Here is a 24,570-nt window from a genome sequence, read left to right as displayed (position 1 = left end):
AATAAATGTAAAGTCCATCAGCATTAGATGAGTTACAGCGAGTAGCTACTGGCAAGTCCATGCACGTAGTTTAAAAACATTACCATAAAAGCATTACGCATCCCATGTGAGTATAAACATGAAGCCTAGAATGAAAACATCCGGTCAGGCATATAAACACACTATGCGCGAGACCCTATTAGACTGGGGCCCAAAACCTATGCGCAGGAAGGCATAAATCAGAATGGATCAGACATAGGCCTAGATCGCCATAGCATGATATCGGCATGCACATTAACATTGGGCATAATCACATGACATTAGGCAGGCTCACATGAAGACACATCATGCAGAACACCAATACTGTGAGCTTTAGGAGAAACATTTGGCACCAACCTGATAATCAGTGCATCCTACATAAAACATATGCCATTCCTGCATGAACATATTAGCACCTTAGGGGGGTAACACCACCTTAGGCCTCACATTAGGGCGTAAATAACACATCCTGCAGTAGGCCAAGTGGTGTAGATGCATTAGGCATAGACATAGAGCATCCCCATGGGCATAACAGCCCAACCTAGCATCCGAAACTAACCCTGCCCAACGTCGCCGGTTAGCTTTTGGCGCTACTGCGCTGGGGGAGCCCCTCTTCTGAAGGCCCTCAGCTTAACAATACCCAACGTTGCAGCCTTCCACGGTGCAGCTGTGAGGATGGGGGCCACCAAGTCACTGTTCACATGGGCATCCCTCGCGGATTCCACAGCCTAGGCGGCCGCCCGTTGCAGCTGTCCGCTGTCAAGTTGTGCAGCTGAGGAACAACATGAGCCTCAATCCCGGGGGCAGACACCGGCAATATGCCCCAACACACCCCCCAACCACGGGATGACTGAGCCCCACTCACCGGTCTCCCCTTGGGGAAGCGGCTCTTCCGGCAACCTCTGTGCCAGTCCCAGGCAGCAACACTGCTCTTCACCCTGGTCCCTCGCCGGGGGCCCGGGACTTCGGTATGGACCCGGCGGCCTCCGGACTCCTCTCCCACCACCGCGGGGCTCTGACTGCACTCGGGGCTCTCCTCAGTTCACAGAGAGACCTGCCCCCTTATATGGAGCGAAGTCTCCGGTGATGTGGGACGTTGGCCAGCGCAGGGTAGGCTCCCGACTGGCTCCTCAGCAGACATGGGGCTCCCTCGTTACTCTGGAAGCCCCCTCCTCCTCACTTCCGGCCCTTGAGCGAGGTCCCGTCCCCTTCCGGGTCTCCGTAGGCAGCACAGTGGCCCTCTCCACCTGAGCAACCCGGGTTGCAGTGGTGATTTGCGGCAAGATTAAAGTGCGGGGTGGGCTCCCGCTGATGTTGCAATAAACCCGCAGGGTGGGTACCCGCCATAGGTTCAAATGTAGATGAGGGGCCGGCACCCGTGAACAGCGGCAAACTGCGGGGTGGGCTCCCACTCGTTTCAAAAGAACATCAAGGTGGCAATAACGCGGGGTGGGCACCCGCGAGGGAGCCAAAATGCGGGGTATGCTCCCGCTGTGCTTTTAAAACCACCAACTCTCCCTGGCAGCACGCGCTTCCGGACCCACCCACCTTCTTCTGCTGGGCAGGTGCTGGGGGCAGCGATCACTAGGCACTAGACGGCTCACCATCCCAGGGTCCCGCTGACCAAAGAAGCGCCCACACCCCTCACCTCCTTGGAGTGCAGGCAGACAGATGATAGCGCTCACGAGGTGCTAGGTCAGGAGAGCAGGCAGGTAACGCTTGGTCAGATCAGCAGACAATGGGCACTCATCAGTAAAGGACAGCATTTCTTAGGAACGGTCATCTCCCATAAAGTCGCACTCCTGCTGACATAGCAGTCTACACTCCAGTGAAGGGCTCTCAATGGCCCTCTGGACACGGAGGGGTACAGAAGGGCACAGGGGCCAGCACACAGATCCTTGCGGCGGTACCTCCTGGCAGAGTGTCCCCTCTCAAGCAAAGTCCATGCACCGTGTGACAAATGGAGGCACAGCCCCCCTATATATACCCCCCTCACCCACCTACCAGAAAGGGCTAGAACCTTCTAGAAGGCTCCTGGTAGTTCCAGTCCCAACTGTCGCTGTGGGGGAGGTGTAGGGCACCCTGTCACTTCAAACACTAGACCACCGACTCACCGCAGGCAGGCGGCACAAAGCACACAGCAATGGCGTTCATTTTAAAAGTGACATTTCTGCAAATTGTGAAAATAAAGGTGCGTACACCATTGCACAGCATTTATTATTTTCCTCTCACACCACACATGGCATATACATTTCCTACCATAGGGGAGATGTCCCCTAAAGGGGGAGAGGTTTCCTAATATACCTATGTAAGGCAGAAAGCACACACACTTGGCACTGCTAACCAGCGCTAAAGTGTCCAACGTCCTACAACCACTCATTCCATAACAGTAACAAGGCTAGGAGGAAGGCGAAAAAGTTCGGGATGACCCTGCACGCAGGGCCAGGTCCAACACACACCATAACAGTGCTGTTCAGCAAGAGAGCAGTAATTATTTTGCATATACCCTCACTCTGTCCAGAGATTGTGCTCTGTATCTTTTTTAGGTCTCGTCTCGAGACCATGCACATGCGCAGTCTCAAAGAGAGACATACTGTATATACAGTGGTAGGCTTCAGCCCAGCCATAGGCTTGCTATTTACCGGCTCCCACATTGCTCCATTATTCTGTCTCTCCATTGGTTTATGGCATGCATGCGCCATGCCTCTTCCCGCCTTTAGCTCTCCCCAAGTGCACCAGTGATGTACTAATAAACATCGGCATCAGCCATTTTATTGTATTTTGGGTTACTTCATTTTTTATTTCTGTACGACGCTCGCTGACGTACTCAGCCCCGGCACACAGCTTTGTTTCTTTCCCTGCATTTTGAATCAAGAACAATGAAGTTATTTCCTTAAAACGACATGATGGGTGAGTTAAGGGCAGGATTCAAACTGGCATTTCCTGTTCCCAAGAAGACAGCTCTTGCTCCTAGGCTATAGCTCATATCAAAACACCATGCGCCCTCCTTGTACCTTAAAAGGTGTGTAACTTTGATTGGTTCAGTTGTGAAGTGGTTTATGGTCAGGTTTGTGCTATTTAAAATATTAAGAGATTTGATGGTTCACCAGTCCAAAAAAAGTAAGAATACCCAGCATCACCAGTGACAGCCATTTTGAAACAGAGTAATTGCCGCCTGATATGACGAGCAGCGGGTCAACAAGCGGAAATAACCCTTTCAGTAGTAGAGAAGAAGCCTGGCCCATCTTGTTACTTCGTTGTTGAAAGACCATGTAGGATCCAAAATAAGGGAAGACGTGATATCGCCACTGCAAAATTATGAAAAAATTTTGAGTACCTACAAGGGATGTCAACATCCTTATGGTTATTTTATAATGTAGCTAAATAATGCACCGCTTAAGGAAGGGGAAGGGCATGGCTATGGATCTTGTTTTACAATCCTGCATAGTAACACCCCACATCATTCTGGTGGTACAGTCCGATAGCCACCTTCTTACCTCCCGGCTTCCATTCATTCTGTCCAGCATGAAGAAAAGAGAGCCGCGTGCACGCTTCCCCCATAGGCTCCCAAATGCAGCATTTATAAAGATTGCCGCCTCGCACACACCTCTTCTACAAATCCACCGTTTGGTCTTATCAGTAGACCTATGTATTAATTAATTGTTATATATCAGTTTTGCCAGACGTCCACAGTGCTAGTGCCTCGTGAATTAGACCCAGTTAGCCATGCTGTCAAGACAGTCCCTTTCCTCCATTTACCCAAGCACATCCAGAAGTGGTAAGGGTGCCTCCCATGAGCACCTTGTCTGTTGATGTGGTGGTTGTTATATTCCTGTATTAGGTCATTCCTAGAATGATAACATGTCATGTAGAATGTACAGCATGTCATGTGGAATGTGTGGGAGTAGGAATGGTCAGTTGGATATTACCTGCCTCCTGTGGATGTCTAAGTTGTCTTATCTCTACAATAAACCTACTTGGAACTACTCCATGCGTGGACTCATTATATCCTTACCACATAAATACTGGCGACGATCGGGAGACCAAGTACCACGAGCAAGTAGAAGAATTTAAGACAACGTTCACATTTCGGAACTTTTACTTGAGCGACAAGGAGCTTTTCTTAAGGAAAATATTTCCCTGCGTTCCCTGCGTTGAAGTATCTTTGCGGCGCAAGGTAATCACACAGCAGCGCTTGTCTATTTAAAGCACGTCATTCACAATCCGTGAAGCAGCAACCAAAAGAAGCCGCTGCCGACAGACACCACAACCGCGGAGGAAGCTGCAGTCTACAGAAACTACCAAGGACTGGAGCCACAACTGTGAGTGAAAAAGTGCTAAATTTAAGAAGAAAAATCTTCTTACTTGCATGTTGTATTTCCCACCGTTGAACGGTGCATCTTTTGAACGGTAGCGGAATCCTGCGCACCCGCTGCTGCATTGCGTCCTTGTGTGCCCTAGCAACGCATCAGAGACTCCATCGCGCACTCCGTGATCCCGCGACTGTGAGGAATTCTCCAGCGGACAAACGGAGTGCATTCTGGGTATTACCCTTTCACCTGCCTGACGTCTGACGTCAGCAACGTGCCGCCATTTCGTTTATTTTCTTCGTGATTCTTTACAGAAAATACTATCACGAAGCGTTTTTTCACAACAAAGTAGCTATTTCCACTTTATTCTTTCAAATTTTTTTTTGGGAGCGATCTACTACTATTACCAACAGTCAACAAGGTAATAATATTCATTTCACATTTTTTTTTTCTTTTCTCTTTGTGGTAAATACAATGTCTAATATTGCTGCTCCACCTCACTTTCTACAAACTGCTGGTGAACCAAGCATTGAGTGGGATCTATGGTACCCAATGTTTTTAGCCTACGTTGATGTATTGGAAAAGGATGGGTGCTCAGCAAAACGCAAGTTGGCTCTCCTTAGACACTGCCTTGGTGGAGCAGGGATTAAAGAATTTGATAATCTTCCGCCCATTGAAGGTGCTGAAGACATTGATGTATTTGAAAAAGCTTCTAGACAAATGAAAGTCCGTTTTGGCAGAAAAATAAATACCGTTATGGAACGTTTTAAGTTTTATTCCCGCATCCAGAAACAAGATGAATCGATTGAAGACTATATTTCTGCTTTAGCTCATTAGCTTGTTCGTGCGCATTTGAAACTATTTCTTATGAACAAGTTCTGCGAGATCAAATAATGATGCGCACAAAGAGTAAGAAAATTCAGGAGAGACTTTGGTTGGGCACAGAATCCTCATTAAGTGCTGTCATTAACATTGCGAAGGGGATTGAACAATCAGAATTATTCGTCTCTGAGATTAGAGGTCAAACACCGAAGTCACAAGTTCCTGAAACTGAAGTCGCATTAGTAAAGGGTCAAACCGCCTCATCTGGTTCTAATAGACTTCCTCCCAAGAAAGACAATGACAAAAAATTCCCAGACAATAAGAATGTTATTGATAATAAGTTTTCTTACAGGAGAAATGTATCTTGTTATAGATGCGGCAGTTCTAACCACTTAGGGAATTACCGGGGGTGTCCAGCTTGGGACAGAGTGTGTGTCAAGTGTAAGAGAAAAGGTCACTTTGCTAATGTTTGTCGTTCCTCCCAAAGGGTTAACTACATTTCTCAAGAGGAAGAAGAAGTTTTACAGAGTTTCAACTGCATTTTATCTGTAGATGAATCGGAACAAAAAGAATTTCCTTCCTACACAATTTTAATTGATAACCAACCCATTCTTTTAATGATGGATTCATGTTCATGGTATTCCATTATTGGTCTGAATCTCTTTAAAAGTCTTTGGGGTGAAAGAAAATTATCAAATCCTGATATTTCTCCTGGTGGATATTCTGGGCAGAAAATAAATATTGAAGGTTTTTTTGGGCTGATATTCAAGTGGAAGATAGGTACACCAAAGGGAAAGTGTACGTGGCCACCAAAGGTGTCGCTGTCCTAGGATGGCCACATCAAGGATTATTGGGGATCAAACTCGACCCCAATGCTGATCCTCCAGTGTATTTGGGTGATCCATCTATATTACGTATAAGCGATTTAATAGACAATACCCTTTTTGTAGAGAACACTAGAAGAAATTTTCCCGAAGTTTTTAAGGATACTTTAGGGAAATTTACAGATTTCAAACACAGGATTATTCTTAACGATAATGCTGTCTCAGTTAGACACAGGGTCAGAAATGTTCCGTTGGCATATCGTGAGAAACTTAAGGAAATTCTAGGGGATCTGGTGTCTAAACATATCATAGAGCCAATAGAGTCTTCCCCTTGGGTTTCTCCTGTGGTTTTGTCCCTCAAAAGTTCTGGTGAGCTCCGCCTATGTGTGGACCTCCGCAGCTTAAATAAAGAAATTTGGATCGATAAAACACCCCCTCCCAAATATTCATGAACTGATTTCCTCACTCACTGGTGCCACTGTGTTTTCCACAATTGATTTGGCTAGTGCTTACCACCAGGTCGAACTGCATGAAGAGTCAAAGAAATTAACAGCTTTTGTGACTCCAGAGGGCATGTTTCAATACTTAAGGATGCCTTTTGGACTTGCCAGTGCTGCCTCTGTCTTTCAGCGTTTAATGAAAGAAGTTCTCTCTGACTGTAAAGGAGCTATCGCGTTCCAAGACGATATCCTAATTTTTGGGAAAGATCTTAAAGATCATGATCACAATCTACATTGTGTGTTGTCTAATGTTCAGAGAAAAGGACTTACTTTAAAATTTAATAAGTGCAAGTTTAGACAACCGAAAGTGGAGTATCTTGGACACGAAATTTCTAAAGATGGCATCAAACCGAAATTCAATCATGTTAAAAGCATTACTGATGCTCCTGTTCCTTCTTCTAAAGAGCAATTACTGTCTTTTTTAGGGCTCACTGAGTTTTATGGCAAATTCGTTAAAGATTATTCTACTATTGTGCACCCTTTACGATCTTTGTTAAAAAAGCAAGCTAAATTTGTATGGGGTAAAGAACAACAGTCTTCTTTTGACACTTTAAAGGGTAAAATTATCAATGCTCCTTTCCTTAAACCTTTTTCTGTCCATAAAGAGTGTATAGTTTGTGTAGACGCGAGTAATGTGGGCCTAGGTGCCGTGTTGATGCAAAAAGACCATTTAGGTGAATGTGTAGTATCTTATGCATCCAGAACATTGCGGGATGCTGAATTTAATTATTCCACAATAGAGAAGGAGCTTCTCGCTTGTACATGGGCGACCCAGCATTTTCGTCAATTTCTTTGGGGAACAAAGTTTTTGCTGAGGACAGATCACAAACCACTTGTAAATATGTTGTCAGCTGGTGGTGGAAGAACTCTCACTGCTCGCCTTGCACGTCTTGCTGCTAAATTGCAAGAATATCGCTGTGAGGTGGTTTATGTTCCTGGACGCTCTAATGTGCATGCAGATTGCATGTCACGTTTTCCTATTAGTGATTTTTCTGGCAGGGATCTTTCTGACGAGTGTGATGTAGCTTTCACCTTGTGTGATGTTAATTTAATTGCTGGGAAAGAACAAGAAAATCTTATAACCGAGAGTAGTTGGGCTACAGCCATGCTTCAAGATGTTGCGCTTGAGAAAGTTAAAGTCTTCTTGAAAAATGGTTGGCCTGAGGAAAAGAGAATGAGTGGTGATTTAGCTTCCTTTTTTAAGGTTAAGGATGAGTTGATGGAAATTGATGGTATGATATATCGAGAAGATAAAATTGTTCCTCCATGTGGTATTAGAAACTCCATTTGTGGTCTGGCCCATGAGGGCCATATGGGGATGTCTACCACAAAGAGAAGGATCAGAGAATTTTACTGGTGGCCCAGTATGGACGCCATGATAGACAGGTGGGTTAGAAACTGCTCTCCCTGTTCATTAAGTGATAAGTCTGTGAAACCAATTTCTGCTGGTATTTCTCCTGTTGAATTTGCTCTTGGACCTTGGAGGAAGTTAGGAATCGACATTATCGGTCCTTTTAATTATCAGTCGGGGAAGGATATGTTTGCTGTAGTTCTTGTAGATTATTTTTCAAAATGGCCCGAATTAAAAATTGTTGAAAAGGTCAGTTCTGAAATCGTTGTGGAATTCTTGAATGAGGTCTTCTGTAGAGAGGGTTTGCCAGAAGAAGTCGTTTCTGACAATGGAACCCAGTTTGTGAGTGAAGTTTTTGTTTCATTTTTGAAAACTTGTGGTATCCAACATAAGAGGGTCTCGAATTATTCTCCACAATCTAACGGCCAGGTGGAACGCTTCAACAGGGTAATTAAAGAGTCTTGCCAGTTAGCCTTGCGAAGTGGTTTGAAATGGAAAAAGGCTTTACAAGCCACTTTGTTCACTTATCGTATGTCCCCCAACTCTGTTACTGGGTTATCTCCTTTTGAGATTTTGCGATGTAGGAAGCCAGGCACTAAAGTTTTTCCTTGGTGTTTGAAGGCGAAGGATTCTGTGTATTCGGAATTAGACATGAAGGATGTTAGAGATCGTGTTGGTAAATACCAAGAAAAGATGTTACAGAATTTCCCTCAGAAAAATATTTCTTCCAAAATATCTGTAGGTGACTTTGTTAGAGTGAAGTTTGGTGGTATTATTCCGAAGGGTGTTTCCAGGTGGTCTTCTCCAGTTAAAGTCACTGAAGTTTTCAGCAAAGCTGTTAGAGTGGAAGGTGGGAAAATCTGGAATTTTAGACGCATATCGATTTGCAGATCTGATATTTCAAAAAAAAAAGATTGTTTGCTCGGACGTGAAATCTCAAGGAAGTAAGCCACTGCCTGAGGTTGATTCAAGTTTTCCTGGTTCGCATGAAGTTTTTGACAGTTTGCAATCTCCTCATGCGTTTATTCCCCAGATAAGTACTAATGTTTCTTCACAGATTGCTTCTTCTGGTGTGGATGAAGTTGTTTCTAACGAATGTACTCAGGATTGTAATTTAGAACCTACTTGTGTACGCAGCAGTTCTCGGGTGAAACATTTCCCTGGAAAATTTAAAGATTTTGTATGTTCTTAAATAATTTTTTTCTTCTTCTTTCCTTTCTTCTTGTAAGATCTTTCATTTTTTTTTTTTTTTTTTTTGTTTTTTTTAGGGGGGAGGTGTGTTATATTCCTGTATTAGGTCATTCCTAGAATGATAACATGTCATGTAGAATGTACAGCATGTCATGTGGAATGTGTGGGAGTAGGAATGGTCAGTTGGATATTACCTGCCTCCTGTGGATGTCTAAGTTGTCTTATCTCTACAATAAACCTACTTGGAACTACTCCATGCGTGGACTCATTATATCCTTACCACAGTGGTGGTGGTGGTGCACACTCTGGTGATAGGACAGGAGCACCAGAAGATGCCGTCTGCTAGTTGCTTGCCCTCACGCAGCTCAGTGTCACATGAAGCTCATCTGTAGAACTATGGGGCAGCACAACCTATTGCCTATCTTGAGATACAAAGCCAATTGTTGGAGGCTCCAAAAGGGGAAACAGGGGATCTAGACACAATGCTGCCTCTTGAATGTGTGAGCTGCCACACAGCTCAGACCCTACACAAGAAGCGAATGGACCAAAACATTTACACTTGCATGAAGTAATAACAAGTCTTTTGAGACCACCCCTGAGCAGCGATGAGGCAGTGAGGGTACAGTAGCAGTTGACACTGTTCTTTAAGGTGTAAGACTCTTTTTCCATTGAGAAGGACTTGTTGTGTTAGTGGTTATTTTGGTAGCTCCTCTGCTGTTTTACTTGCCCATCAATTTAATGGTCATGCAGGGTCTACAGATTACATCATAAGAATCATCTTTAGGGAACCGTGGGGATCAGCGCGGTTTAGAGAAGCCGATAGAATTTAATTTTCCAATTTAACTTGTTTTGTTGAGTATCACTTTAAGTAGAATGGTAACATAGTATTTTTAGGTCTAGGCTATAAAAGGCGTGCATGCGCTATCTTAAAGAGAGACATGCTGTATCTACTGCTGTGGGCTTCGGCCTGCACATAGGCTTGCCTTTTTCTGGCTCCCATGGCGCTCCATTATTCCTTCTCCCTATTGGTCCATTGGATAGCTGTGAAGTCATAAGTAATAGCACACACTTACACACAGGCACACATGAAACATCAGCAACCTCACAAACAAATGGTTAAAAAATATTCATATTGATAATGTCAAAAGCTCAGAGCTCGGCCATTGCCAAAACCACTTGGCTTTGCCAGTGCTTGTTTGTCGTTTCGGTGATAGCACTTAAAACGTAAAAGTTCCTTCCACACTCTGGACAAATCTGTCATGTCTTAAATAACTATTTCATTAGGACTTCATATGATTTGCTTGTTTTTTAGATGCATATTTTGGTTTGACCGACACTTTTAATTTAATCTTCTTGTGTCAGGACGCATTTCAAACGTGCTTGTAAGCTGCATGATTTATTTTTTTCTCCGACACTTTTTAACTGTTTATTGTCTCCATGATGCCCCATTCCACCTCCTAAATCGACAATGTACTAAAACATGTTTTCACATTTTTACTTGGAGAACATTGTGAGCTGCATTTCATTTTATTTATATCCTCTGCCCTTCACCTAATATTATCTTTTCTTCCTTCCTCTTCTTATTTCACACTTTGCTCCCCATGTTCTTTGTTCATTTGTACCCTTTTTCCTTCATGGTTCCTTTTTCTTTCCTTCCTTATTTGCATTTTACTTGCTTTCCTTTGCTCTGTCTCACTCCATTGGCCTCTAACTTTTTTCTTTGTCATTTCAATAGTTTGTCTTTTACTCTATCACCGTTTTAGGTTTTCTTTTGATCCCCGTCCCACAGCTGTGTTATTATAGTTTATTCTTGCAGAGTTCAACTTATGACTTGTGATGATTAGTGAGCCAAAGATAAATGTTAAGTACTGCTATAAAACAATTTAATCTGGTTCAGTAGCGCCCCCACGTAGTGGATGGTTCGCTACACCCTTGGGATGAGTAGTGGCGCTGTGCTGGCTGTATGTGTGCCCGGGAATGGTACAATCTAGGGATAATGCAGTACTGTGCACTGTGTGCCTGCTGAATGCATGTGATGGATGTGTGTGCGCCTATGAGTGGACCAATCCTTGCAGAATGTAGTGCTGTGCAGTGTATGCATGGTGAATGCATGTGCTGGATGAATGTGTGACTATGAGTGGTTGTCGGGGGAGCCTGGACGACGAACCCGCCGACACTTACCTTCTGCCCCAAATCAGTGTACTAGCAGCCATAGTTCCACAACGCCTAGGGGAGTGTCAGACTAACCTGCAGTCCGGGAACTCTTCTCCACAGGCAAACAAAGGCGGTTCAGGAGCCGAGGCCCAATCAGATGCAACGCCGGACCCAGAAAAGGCAGAACAGGAACTAGAAGGACATCGCGCTGTAGACTAGGAAGATAGAACTGTGAGGAGCAGCGGGATGCCAAGAAGGAAGAACCTGAGAAGACGTGGAGGGAATCCAAGGCTGATGACGAGGTTCGGGACGAGGAAAACAAGTGGACCAAGGAGTGGTGGATTTCCCCCAGGAAGGACGAGAACGCCGCCGCAACTCAGGAGAGTTGCGGCTTGGCCAGTGAGTGAGACAGTTCAGGGCCAGGAAGCGCGGGAGTCATGTGGGTGTAACAGGGAGCGGGATGGGCCAAGGGAACACAATTCTTTGCTTTGTTTTCCTTTTTCTTTTTCCCTGCACTCGGGTTGAACTTCGTATTAAGAGACACAGAGACTAAGGCCAACACCACACGTTTCCTTCTTCCCCCGGGCCTCCCTAGTTCCATTCGAGTACCTGTAAAGGAACAGGTCATACCCTTTTTTCTGGGCAAGCAGGCCAAATATGAGCACCATTAGGGACCACTAAACAGGCAGTTATGTTGAACTGCCACTTCCTTCTTTTATTTTAGTACTTTTTACTTGGTGTGGTGACTGATCCTTCAGAGTTATTTTCTCATACTGACTCTGAACAGCCCACTGACCGAACTTCTCTGTTCTTTCTTTGAGCTTCCTGGGGGAATAACAGGCTGTCCCTCGAAGACTGCAAACCAGGGAGAAGGAAGGAAACCCACCAACAACAATGAAAAAGCCAGAGTCAAGCCCTGAAAACATTGTTTTGTGACTGTTTCCACAATAAACCACAACCATTGATAAACCGATCAAGCCTCCTAGTTTCTATTTCCGCCCATCCCTCACACAGTGGTACAGCACATGAAGAATACAGTGCTCTGGAATGAGTGCATGTTAAATGTATATGCAAGATGTATGGGTGTCTATGAGTGGTAAAGTATATTCCAAGAAGGCGGAAATGAAAAGTAATACATGGTTCCCTTACACTTACAAACATCTAAATATACCAAAAACGCCAGAGGGAGTCCCAACCATGCTTAGCCTATCTCTCTATACTAGCCCAAGGGGATCACCCTATGGTGTTAAAAGGACTCTTCTTAACATTTATCTTTGGCTCACATGTCTTAGATTCCAGGCGGCATGCTTCATCGTAGAGTCCTGGTCCAGATACCTAATGTATCCGATGGGCTCAACCTTGGTGGCCAAAGGAGCTCTTTGATTATGTGGTGGGATCCTAGATTTAAAATAATCTAGGGTGTCCTGAGGGTTAATTTTATTTTCCAAAGACACCCTGATAGGGTTAAAACAGGTCTTGAGTTGGGAGCCTATGTTCACTCACCTGTTTCTACCCTACCCGCCTGCCAGAAAGCCTTGGACTGCTTCGATCATGCTATCCCTTAGAGCCAAGTGCTGAAAGGTTACTCGACCCAGTTGCACGGGAGCCATAGCAGGTCAGGCCCCAGTACATCAGGAGTGAAAGACCTCAATCCCCATGGTTGGACCCAGTAACCCCTGTGTGCACTGTGGTACTCTGAAAGGAGTTCTGACAGTAATTCAAATTTTTTTTAACATTGTGACTCAGGCCTAGCAAGCACATCATGAGTCACCGTGAATTGCATTCTTGATAAATATTACAAGTGCATCATAAGGGTGACTCCATGTGCATGTGCTGTGGGTCTCTGACATTTCCTGAGTTTTAGTATGAGGTACCGTAACTGGCGCCTCTGTCCTGGAGTACCACTGTGCCACTGAGGAGACACACGTTAACAGAGACAACATTGTGGGTGAAAAGAGAGCACTACATAGGACAGTGGCGGGAGGGAGGTAGAGATTGTACTGCATCCATACTACTATTGTAAAGAGAGAGCTGAAACTTTTGGGGTGGGTAAACTCAAGAAGTACAGCACCAATCACAACACCCAATACAGCATTGGAAAGGGGAGTTGCAGCAGATGGACATAGGCTATACAAGTGGCCACCATATACATTAGAAATGACAAAGAAACTTAGGGGTAAAGTAGTCCCTTGTGGGCGTGGGCTTTCGTGTGGGCGTGTCGGGGGCGTGTTCGTGGGCGTGTCAAACTACACACATTTTACTTTGTGGCCATAACCGTTGTCAGAGGGGCGCGGGCGTGGGCGTGTCAAACTACACACTCAGAGGGTTGTGGGCATGTCGGGGGCGTGGTCATAGTCGTGTCAAAATACACACATTATACTTTGTGAGAGGGGCGTACCACAACAGCGTTCTAGGAGGGGCGTGCCACAAATTTTATAACAAAAAAATGGCCGCGTCATTCAGTAGCGCACCTTTCCATTCAAGAGTTAAAATCACCTCTCACACGTCCATATAGAAGACACAAGGTGCCACGCATTCATGCACATTGCCATTCAGGCAGCGTTAATAACATATGTTGCGAAGCAACCTTTGTGGGCATAAGCGTTACCGATCTCAACCGGGGATAAAAGCAGGCGTCTCAGAATGCACACACCCACACGTCTCAGAATGCACACGCCCACACACAACAACGCTGAACAGCATGCACACCTCACGACCTGCACGAATGCTAATCTCACTGTGATGAGATTAGCGTTCGTGCACGTCGTGAGGTGTGCGTGCCCTTCAGTGTTGTTGTGTGTGGGCGTGTGCATTCTAAGACGCCTGCTGCATTGCAAAGCGGTGGGGTAGCGTTCAGTAAAGTTTGCCGTCTTTCAGGTAAATCTTTTTTATACCCAGACAGCGTCGGGACGGGCAGCTAGTTCTTTTATAAAAGGCTACTCCAGGCCTGCCACCAATGTGTGGGTCTCGGCTCTGCCGGGGGGATGGGCATTGAAGAAGTGGAGTCCTGTACCTTTCAAGACCACCATGTTTGTTCACAGGCACAGCCTCATTTGCTATATCTGAGGTTTACCCAGGACCCGTGGGGCTCAAGTCATGATATATGGCCTCATAATTTCTCATACTCAACCTCTTCTCTCACTTTCTGCAAACTTTGTGAGAGCCTCCTTTCAATCCCATTTTTTACTTGGGGATTGGCAATTCACTTATATATTGTCAAGTTCTTTAAAGATGATTCTTGCATAAACAAGTTTATGTCCCTGTCATGCAGTTTTCTCTCTGCACTTCAGAGATATCCTACTCGTTTCCAGTTGTTTAAGAGGTCCCTGGCACCCGGCTTGCAACATATCAGACCAAGATTCCATCAATCTGTATGAAAGATTGCGAAACAGGGTCCTGCCGCCACTTTTTGACACTCTAATCATGGTGACAGTATACTGTTTTGTTCTCTTTCCCACCCGTTGATGAAATATTGCCCTTGACCTCCGGGGTCAAGAGTACGGAACCCTACTGGTACTGCTGCTGTAATAGCACATAGGCGCTGTGACTCTGCCACGGCCCTCGTTCAAACACTCTGGATGATTTTATTCTTTATCTAAATTGTACTCTTATGCCTGCACTGTATTGTCATCCATTGTCACCCTATCCCACCATTCCCTGCCTCCTTGACAGCCCCTCCCATCTCCCAGGAATATTTATGGAGGCCACTGTGCAGCTGCACCGCCGGAGTGCCAAAGACACGTTGTTTTGTGCCTGTCCATGCCAGGACCATGCCCAGCACCAGAAAACCTGACTCTTCCATCCCATGCAGCTACACCACGGCTGACCTCCGAGCCCCGGATCCCAACTACTGCTGTCACACATCCCCACACACAACCGGAGGACAGTTCTCCTGCCAGCACTGCCACTTCACCTGTCGCTCCGAAGCAGCCAACACCAGAGAGACTGCTACAATAAAACTCCAGTAAATTCTTCTTAACACACGATCACTCAGCAAACACACCATGGATTTCTGGAAGACAATCTCATCCCTCACCCTGGATGTCATATTCCTCACAGAGACCTGGCCAAACCCCACCTCCACACCAAACATCCCTATTGGTACCCCGAAGGCTTCAAAATATGACACAGGGCCGAACCAATAAACACAGAATTGGAAACCCCATCATTTACATGGACACATCCCTGCACGACCTCCCCAGATTACTCAACCTCGATAATAGAACATCTCAACTTCCAACTCCACTCAGATGGGAAAAGCACCATCAGAGGAACCCTCACCTACAGCCCACCAAGACCACACCCCAGCTTCTGCAACACCATCCCTGACCTCATTGCCCTGATTGCAGTTGACTCTGAGCATAACATCTTCCTGGGGAACCTTAACTTTCATCTCAATGACCACAATGATGCAACACAACTGACCTGGAAAGCATGAGCAACATCAACCTTAAGTAGCTGGACACCGACCCTACTGTCATCACGGGACACATGCTTGACCCCATTTTCACTTCCAGTGACAGAGTCAAGAAGAACCTTGGTGAGCAGCTCACCTGGACAGATCACTATAGCACCCACTTTAATATCTCAGGACCTGCCAACTCCTGCACCAGTTCCTCCAGCTTCAAGCCCTGAGACTGAAGAAAATATACCAGACGACAGTAGAACAATGCTCTCAGCTCCCACCTCCCTGACTTAACACCCAACCCAGAGCAGGCAGCAAAAAACTTCTCCCAGTGGACCAAAGAATGCACTGAAAAAATCGCCCCCAAAAAGCTATCCAAATCCAAATCCAAATCCAAAGGACCTACCAAAAGAGCCAGCTGGTTCAATGATGAGCTGAAATCTACCAAGTGGAACTGCTGACAGCTAGAAAGGCAGTGGTGTATCAGCAAAAAGACAGAAGACCATACTGCCTTCAAGACAGTACTCAACCAGTACCACCACCACCAAACAAAGAAGAATTCTCTAGCAGACTGCATTAAAGCCAACACAAACCCCAGCAAGGGACTCTTTGCCATCTAAAGGAATTCTCCAAACACCCAGCCCCCTGCAAACAACATTATAACCTCCTAGGAACTGTGTGACACCCCGGTGGACCTATTCCATGACAAGATCTCAGCCATCTATGAAAGCTTCAAGCCTCATCTCCCTGTCGCTGATAGTATGAACCTGCTCACAACCACGAACACAAGCCCCAAAAACCTGCTCATCCACTGTGACTTTCTCACCACTGAAGCCACAATTTCCATCATGAAATCAATGCACTGGGGAGCACTCATGGACCCCTGCCCCAACCACGTCTTCAACCTCGGAAGCAAGACAATTGGCGACAAGCTCAGGAAAGCCCTGACTACCTCCATCACCTTGGCCTCCTTCCCTGAGGACTGGAAACATGCTGAAGTGAGGCCCCTCCTGAAAATTCCATCCACCGATCTAACAGAACCAAAGAAGTTCCGGCCCCCTTGCTGCTCTCCTTTGCAGCAAAGGTTCTCAAGAAATCTATCAACCAACAGCTCACAGAATACTCGGATCACAACAAACTCCTGGACCCCTCCCAATTTGGATTTTGAGCCAACCAGAGGAACGAGTCAGCCCTGATTGTAGATGCCAAAGACATCAGGGCCCTCTCGGCCGTGGTGAAATGGCAGCACTCATCGTCCTGGAGCTCTCAGCCCTCTTTGATACCATCTCCCATCATATCCTGATAAACAGACTCCACATCGGAATCCAGGGAAACGCCCTCAAATGGATCACCTCATACCTTACCGGGAGAGCTCAGAGAATCCAGCCCCCACCATTTACTTCGGAACCTAAGAAGATCATCTGCAGCGTCGCTCAGCCCAACCCTTTTCAACGCCTATATGTCCCCCTGTGCAACACCATCAGATCGCATTGACTCAACATAATTTCCTACGCTGAAGACTCACAGCTAATCCTCTCACTGTTGGAGAGCCCTTCACCACCAGAGCCAACTTCCACAGATGTTTGAAGAATGTCACTGACTGCATGAAGGACATCAGTCTCAAACTAATCATGGACAAGACGTAAGTCCTCATCTTGGGGAACAACACCTCGCCGTGGAACAACGCATGGTGGCCAGCAGAACTCAGCCCATCCCCACTCCTTAAAGACTATGCCAGCAACATCGGCATCATCCCAGACAGCAAGCTATCTATTATGAAACCAATGAATGCAGTCTTATGTATGTTTCTGAACTGTTCACATGCTCTGCAACATATTCAGGAGGCTACCAGTCACCACCAGAGTGACCAGCACCCAGGCCCTTGTCACCAGCAGACTGGACTATGGGAACATACTGTACATAGGAATCACCACATACCTCCTGAAGAGACTACAGACAATACAACACTCAGTGGCAAGACTCATCCTCAACCTCTCCAGAAGGACTCACATCACAGCCCACCTCAAGAAACTACACTGGCTCCCAATCCAGAAGAGGAGCCAGTTCAAGATGCTGACCCACACATACAAAGCTCTACACAATGAAGGACCAGCATACATCAACAAACATCTAACCTTCCACCAACCAATCAGACACCTACGATCTGCTTCCTTCTTCCTTGCAGACACCCCTATATCCACTGAACCAAAGGAGGATGCCTTTTCTCGCACCTGGCAGCCAACATGTGGGACAACCTCCCCCTGCACCTCAGGACCACCCCATTGATCTAGCAATTCAGGAAAGAACTCAAGACCTGGTAGTTCAAATGCACAAACCACCCCACAGCAGCCAGTATCTCCAAGTGCCCTGAGACCCTCACACGTGATTTGCAGTGCTATATAAATGTTGGATTGATTGAACAAATGTTGGTTTGATATGCTAATTATCATGTATGCGACGCACTATCAGTCATGTGCTGGTCCTTTGTAAATATGGGAGCTACAACTCTTACAAATCCTGAATCATGGAAAGGAACAAAAGGCTATTTATATATGGTGATAATGTGTGCATGGGTATTGTGGTCAAGACTGTGGTCGTAACACATCATTTGCTGTTCATCAGTTGCTGTGCACAGAAGTACAGAAGTAAAGGAATTTGAATTGTAACATTCATGCTTGCCTCCTATCTTTGATCGAAATTTACGTACAGGATTGATTCCCCTGCGAAGATGGGCAATGGCAGGTTAATGCTGTGCATCCTGGAACCAGTAAACCGTTTATATGTATGTATGTGTGCACTAAGGTTTTGTAAAAGCATGATTTACAATTAAGCTTTGGTGGATATTATTGGGAGTTCTAGATTGGCGAGTCTGAATTAAGACTCAACTTTAAAGGTGAGCTCAATAGAGGGAATAGTTAAGATACTTATATCTGCCGTGATGTTGTGACCCCCACATTAGCAGCTACAGCAGAGGTCGGGTTCTTTGTGAACTTCTTCTGTCTATAGCTTGGCAGATAAAAGCTCATAATTAATGCTATAAGTATGCATGAGATGGTGAATTAATGGATGGGAGAGTGGGTGAAACAATGGGTGGGTGAGTGGGTGAAAGGATGGGTGGGTGAAAGGATGGATGAGTGGTTGAAATAATTGGTGGGTGAAAGTATGGATGGGAGAGTGGGTAAAAGGATGGGAGAGTGAAAGGATAGGTGGGTGAAAAATTGGGTGGATGGTTGAAAGGATGGATGTATGAGTGGGTGAATATATTGTTGGATGTGTGGGTAAAAGTATGTGTGGGTGGGTGAAAGGATGGGTGGATACATTGGTGAGAGGATAGGGAGACAGGCGGCAGGTTTAATGAAAATCTGAGAGGAAGGTTGGATTGATAAATGGATGGGTAGGTGAAATGATGACAGAGTATAATGAAAATCGGAGAGTATGATGGAGGGTGGATGGACCGATGGATGGATCGATGGGTGGGTGGGTGGGTGGATGGATGAATGAGGTCACAACCTATCTTAAACTTCATCATCTTCTAGACAACACTCAATCAAGATTCAGAAAGAAGAGCAGCACTAAAATAGCACATATCAAAGCTACTGACAACATTCAAATCATCCTGGACTGAGGAGAACAGCAGTCCTAGTCCTACTCCTCCTGTCTGCAACCTCCTGCACTGTCTCTCAAAATACCCTCATCATAAGACTCCTAGGAGATTGGCATACAAGGATCTGCACTCCAATGGATCGGTTACTTCCAGGACATGAACACAAAAGGTCAGGCTGTCACCCTTCACATCAGAGGCCAAGAGATTCAAGTGCGGAGTCCCACAGGGATCGTCCCTCAGCCCTAACATTTTCAACATATACTGGTGCCTCTCACCAACATCATTTAATCATAAGACATCACCGTAAACTCCTACACCGATGACACCCAACTCATCCTCTCCCTGTTGGACAAGACAACCACCACCAAGACCAAATTCACCAACTGCATGACCATGGTAGCAGACTGGATGTGAATCAACTTCCTGGAGCTAAAATCCGACAAGAAAGATGTACTGGTGCTTGTCAACAGAACCTGGTGGCCGTCAGAGCTAAGACCAACACCCAAATACCATGCAAGAAATTTAAGGATCATCCTAGATGACAAGCTCAACATGACAGCTGAAGTCAATGCTTTCACGTTCTACTCATGCTACAAATTATCTTCAAATGGTTGCCTCAGAACGCCAGAATGACCATCGCACAAGCACAGATCACCAGCAGGCGGGATTATGGCAACACTCTATGCTGGAATTGCCCAAAAACTCTGACACAGCAGACTCCAGACCATCCAGAAATCCTCTGCAAGATGCATATTCGACCTCGCATGCCTCACCCACATCACACTGCACCTCAAGAATGTTTGCTGGCTCCTAATTCACAAACGCAGCCAATTAAAACTTCTTAAGCTCACATACAAGGTGCTACACAACACAGGAACAGAATACCTGAACAGCTACATACACATTCACCAAACCATACGATTATTACACTCTCCCTCACTTGCACACAATCCCTGCATTCGCAAAAGCCAAACTGGAGGTCGCTCATTCTCCGACATCGTGCCAAAGACATGGAACACCCTCCCTCAATACATCAGAGCCTCATCTTCACATTTTGAGTTCCACAGGAAGCTGAAGACATACAGCCAGATTCATCATTGTCCCGTTTTGCGAGTCCTTAATAGCGATTATTAAGGAATCTGTTGTATCCAAAGGACGACAGGGGAAGGAAGTAAACTTAAGTATTTAAGTTTAATCAGAAATATCAAGTACAGCACTAGATCAATCAGAGTGCACATCCAAGAAGCTTCAGTCTTCAACTGAAGATCAGAACTCTAACATTCCATAATAGCCTAGCAACCCAGGCACTAGGATACAACCATATGAAAGAACACATATAAAGAAGAAGAAGAATATAGCAGAGAGATAAAAGAAATAAGAAAGTATAGGATATAACACACCTCCTTCCCCATAACAAAACAAAAACATGTAAAAACAAAATAAAGGAAGAAAAGTAACACAGAAACCAAAAAACTTCAAACAGGTAAAAGAACATATCAAGTGGTATAATCATCCAAATATTTAGGAGTAAACTTAATTCTGGTGGACCTTGAGCAAGGTACAGATACATCAATGGGCCTAGAGCAAGGTACAGATACATCAGAAAAGTCGGTGCTACAACTGTCAGTAGTTACATTGTCGGCAGACAAAAGTATCCCATCTCCATGCACATTTGGATTGTCAGATAAAAACATCTCAGGATTATGAGTACTAAGGTTACAAGCATTACTCATCAAAGGAGAAAAAACATTAGGATCAACTTCACTAAGAACAATGTTCAAATTCTTTACCTTAGAAACACTTCTTTTACTCCACCATTTGCCACCAGTTACCTTAACAGCATGTTTACTGATTTGAATAATAGTTGTTTCCGGATAAAATTTTGATCCCTTAACCTTACACGGTCTTCGGATTCTAACTTTATCGCCAATGTCTAAAGAAATATCTTTTACATGTTTATCTTGATCATACCTAATTTTGGATTTAAGTTGAGAAGAATCAACCTTATCTCTGACTTGAACTAAATTAGGTACTTCCTTTCCATGAAAAGTTTTGTTGACAACCCAACCAGGAGACAATTCATTAAAGGACTGTCTCCCTCTTAACAAAAGAAAGGGCGTCACTCCAGTAGTCGAATGTGGCGTATTGTTATATGACCAAATTCTGTCACTGACAACATTCTGAATAGAAAGACCAGAAGAAATAGCTAATTTAACTGCATCCTTCAAGACACGATTCACTCTTTCCACCAAGCCATTACCTTGCGGAGAATATAAAGCAGTAGTAAGATGCTTAATGGCAAGATTGTTCAGAAAACTTTTCATCTCATGTGACACAAATTGTACACCGTTGTCTGACACTAAAAAACTCGGAATTCCCTCAGATTGAAAAAGTTTTCTGAGACATTTTATGACATTATAAGTATTTGGTTCCTTCAAAAACTCAAAAGCAACCCACTTTGAGTGATAGTCAACTATGGTAAGTATAAATCTGAAACCCTGATTTAAACCGCCAATGGGTCCTAGAAAATCCATGCCTAGTTTCTCCCATGGATTGTCAGGAAAAATTACAGGACCCAAAGGTTTGTTAACAGTACGTAAAGATTTTTCAGCATGAGAACACTCATTACAACCATTCAAGAAAGCGTCCACACAAATGTCCATACCTGGCCACCAATAATAAAGTCTCAGTCTCTTCTTGGTACTTGTAATCCCACCATGACCTTTGTGAGCGATGTTGATAACCTTGTCCCGAATAGAGACAGGAGGAATAAGAGAAAAACCTCTCAAGATAAAATCACCTTCCAAACTTAACTCATCTCTGACTTTTGAGAAAGGAAGAAGATCCTTATCAACCAGGTTCTCCCTCGGCCAACCTTCAGTAATATACTTTTTTAAGGTATGAAAGGAAAAATACTGCAAAGACGCCTTAATCCAGTCAGACTCTGAAATGACATCCTTTGCTACAACCAAACCAACCAGAAAATTAACTATCACTTCTTTGTCATCAAGAATAGGGGAAAACTGTAGAGAACTTGATGGACATCTAGACAAAAAATCCGCAGTGAAGTTTTTTCCACCTGGAATATGTCTCATAACAAAATTAAAATCATAAAGTTTCGAAAGAAGACGACCTAATCTTGGACTAGCATTCCTTAAACCCTTGTTATTCCAAATAAAAATCAAAGGTTTGTGGTCTGAAACTACCACAAATTCACGACCCCAAACATACGTAGAGAAGTGCTTAACTCCCCAAACACAAGCTAAGGCCTCCTTTTCAATTGTACTGTAATTTCTTTCCGAAGAGGAGAGTTGACGGGATGCGAAGGCAACAACATTTTCATTACCGCCATTGGCTTGACTCAGTACAGCACCTAAACCAGTATTACTAGCATCTACTGTAATGAAAGAGAGTTCTCATCAAAAGGTTTGAGAGCTGGAGCACCTATAATTAGATTTTTTAAGGAATCAAAAGCCACTTTGTGCTCTTCGCCCCACACAAATTTGACGTTGCTCCTGGTAAGCAACCACAAAGGTTCACTAACATGTGCAAAATTCTGTACAAATCTTGAATAGAATTCACTTAAGCCCAAAAATGACCTCAACTGATCTTTATTATTGGGTTGAGCACAATCACGAAGGCCTTGCAAGAGATCATGTTTAGGAGCAATGCCTTTATGGGAGATAGTATGGCCAAGATACTCAACCTCACTGAGGAGAAACTTGCACTGCTGCTTTTTAACAGTCATACCATGGTCACTCAAAATGCCAATGACTTGATCTAATTTGATGAGATGTTCTTCAACAGTATTAGTAGAAATCAAGATATCATCCTGATAGGCTAAAACATCACGAACTCCACCAAACAACTGAAACATTAATTTCTGAAAAACTGATGCCGCTGAGGCAAGACCAAAAGGTAATCTCAGATATCTATAGAGCCCAAAGGGAGTATTGAAGGCAGTTAAATCCCTAGACTCTTCGCATAATACGATCTGATGGTATGCTGCTCGTAAGTCTATAGTAGAAAAGACCTTTGTACCTCTTAATTGAGCTAACATATCCTGAATACGAGGAAGAGGAAAACAATCCACTTGAATATTTTAGTTTAAAGCTCTAAGGTCTACACATAGTCTGAGCTCATCACAGTTCTTTTTAAGTGCGACTACAATTGGAGAAACCCACAACGAAGAATTGATGTTTTCAATGACTCCCTCCTTATTCAGTTGATGAAGATGAGTTTTCAATTTTTCCATAATACTTAGGGGAACATGTCTGACCTTATGGATCACTGGAACAGCATTAGGCTTCAAAATAATTTTGTGTTCGAAGCCTTTAACTGAACCAAGATCATCAGAGAAAACAGTACTGTATTTACTTATGATACCCTCTAAGGACAATTCCTCAGTAACCAGAGCATTAAATGTGGTAGATTGATCTAAAGAAATAGGGTTTTTTGTACCAGGTCTTAAAACTAACAGGGTACTTTCCTTGATCTTTCCAACCCAAGACATTATAACCTTTCTTAGCCACATAAATTTTTGCTTGAATAGAACGATCTTCAAAGGTTAAGGTATCATTGAAAAAACCCATTAAATCAATAACCTTCCCATTAAATGCAACAGTACGAATGTCAGGAGGTAAAAGTAAAATTTCTTTCCAATGTTCAAGGAAAAGAAAATCAGCAATAATGGTAATTGGAGATCCAGAATCTACAGTGACCTTAATAAGTATCTCCCCAATTTTTAAATCACAGACAGGATCATAAATAGAAGAATCCTCATTATTATCTATCATGTCAACAGACAACAATATTTTCTTTACAATTTGTTCTTCACCAAAATTAGATACATCTTCCGAATTAGTGACTTCTAGGTACATTGTTTTAGACTTGAACTTGCAAACTGCAGCAAAGTGACCAATTTTTTTTTACAATTGGAACATTGTTTTTTTAAAGCAGGACAAGAAGTCGAATTAGCAAGATGTAATTTAGACCCACATCTAAAACAAATGAGAGGTTTGTCAGATTTCTTCCACTCAAGTTTTGGAGGTTGAATGCGTTGACTATTATTTTGAGAAGAACTAGATTTTACTAAATCTACATGTGTGGGTTTATTGTTGCTTAACTCTTTAGAGGCAAAAGCAGATCTTTCTATTCCTCTAGCTAATTCTAATGTTTCTAAGAGTGAGGGATTACGACAGCATAAAATCCTTTCCTGAACTTTGTTGCTAAAACAATTTACAACAATTTGGTCTCTGAGATTTTGATCAATTGGACCTTCAAATTCACAAGTTGCAGCTAAAATTCTCAATTCAGCTAAGAATATATCAATGTTTTCGTATTCTCTCTGTTTACGGGTGTAAAATGTATGTCTTTCAACAATTACACTCG

The sequence above is a fragment of the Lissotriton helveticus genome, chromosome 1_1 (genome assembly GCF_964261635.1).
Source record: "Lissotriton helveticus chromosome 1_1, aLisHel1.1, whole genome shotgun sequence".
Lineage (NCBI taxonomy): Eukaryota > Metazoa > Chordata > Amphibia > Caudata > Salamandridae > Lissotriton > Lissotriton helveticus.
This window is presented reverse-complemented; position numbering follows the sequence as displayed.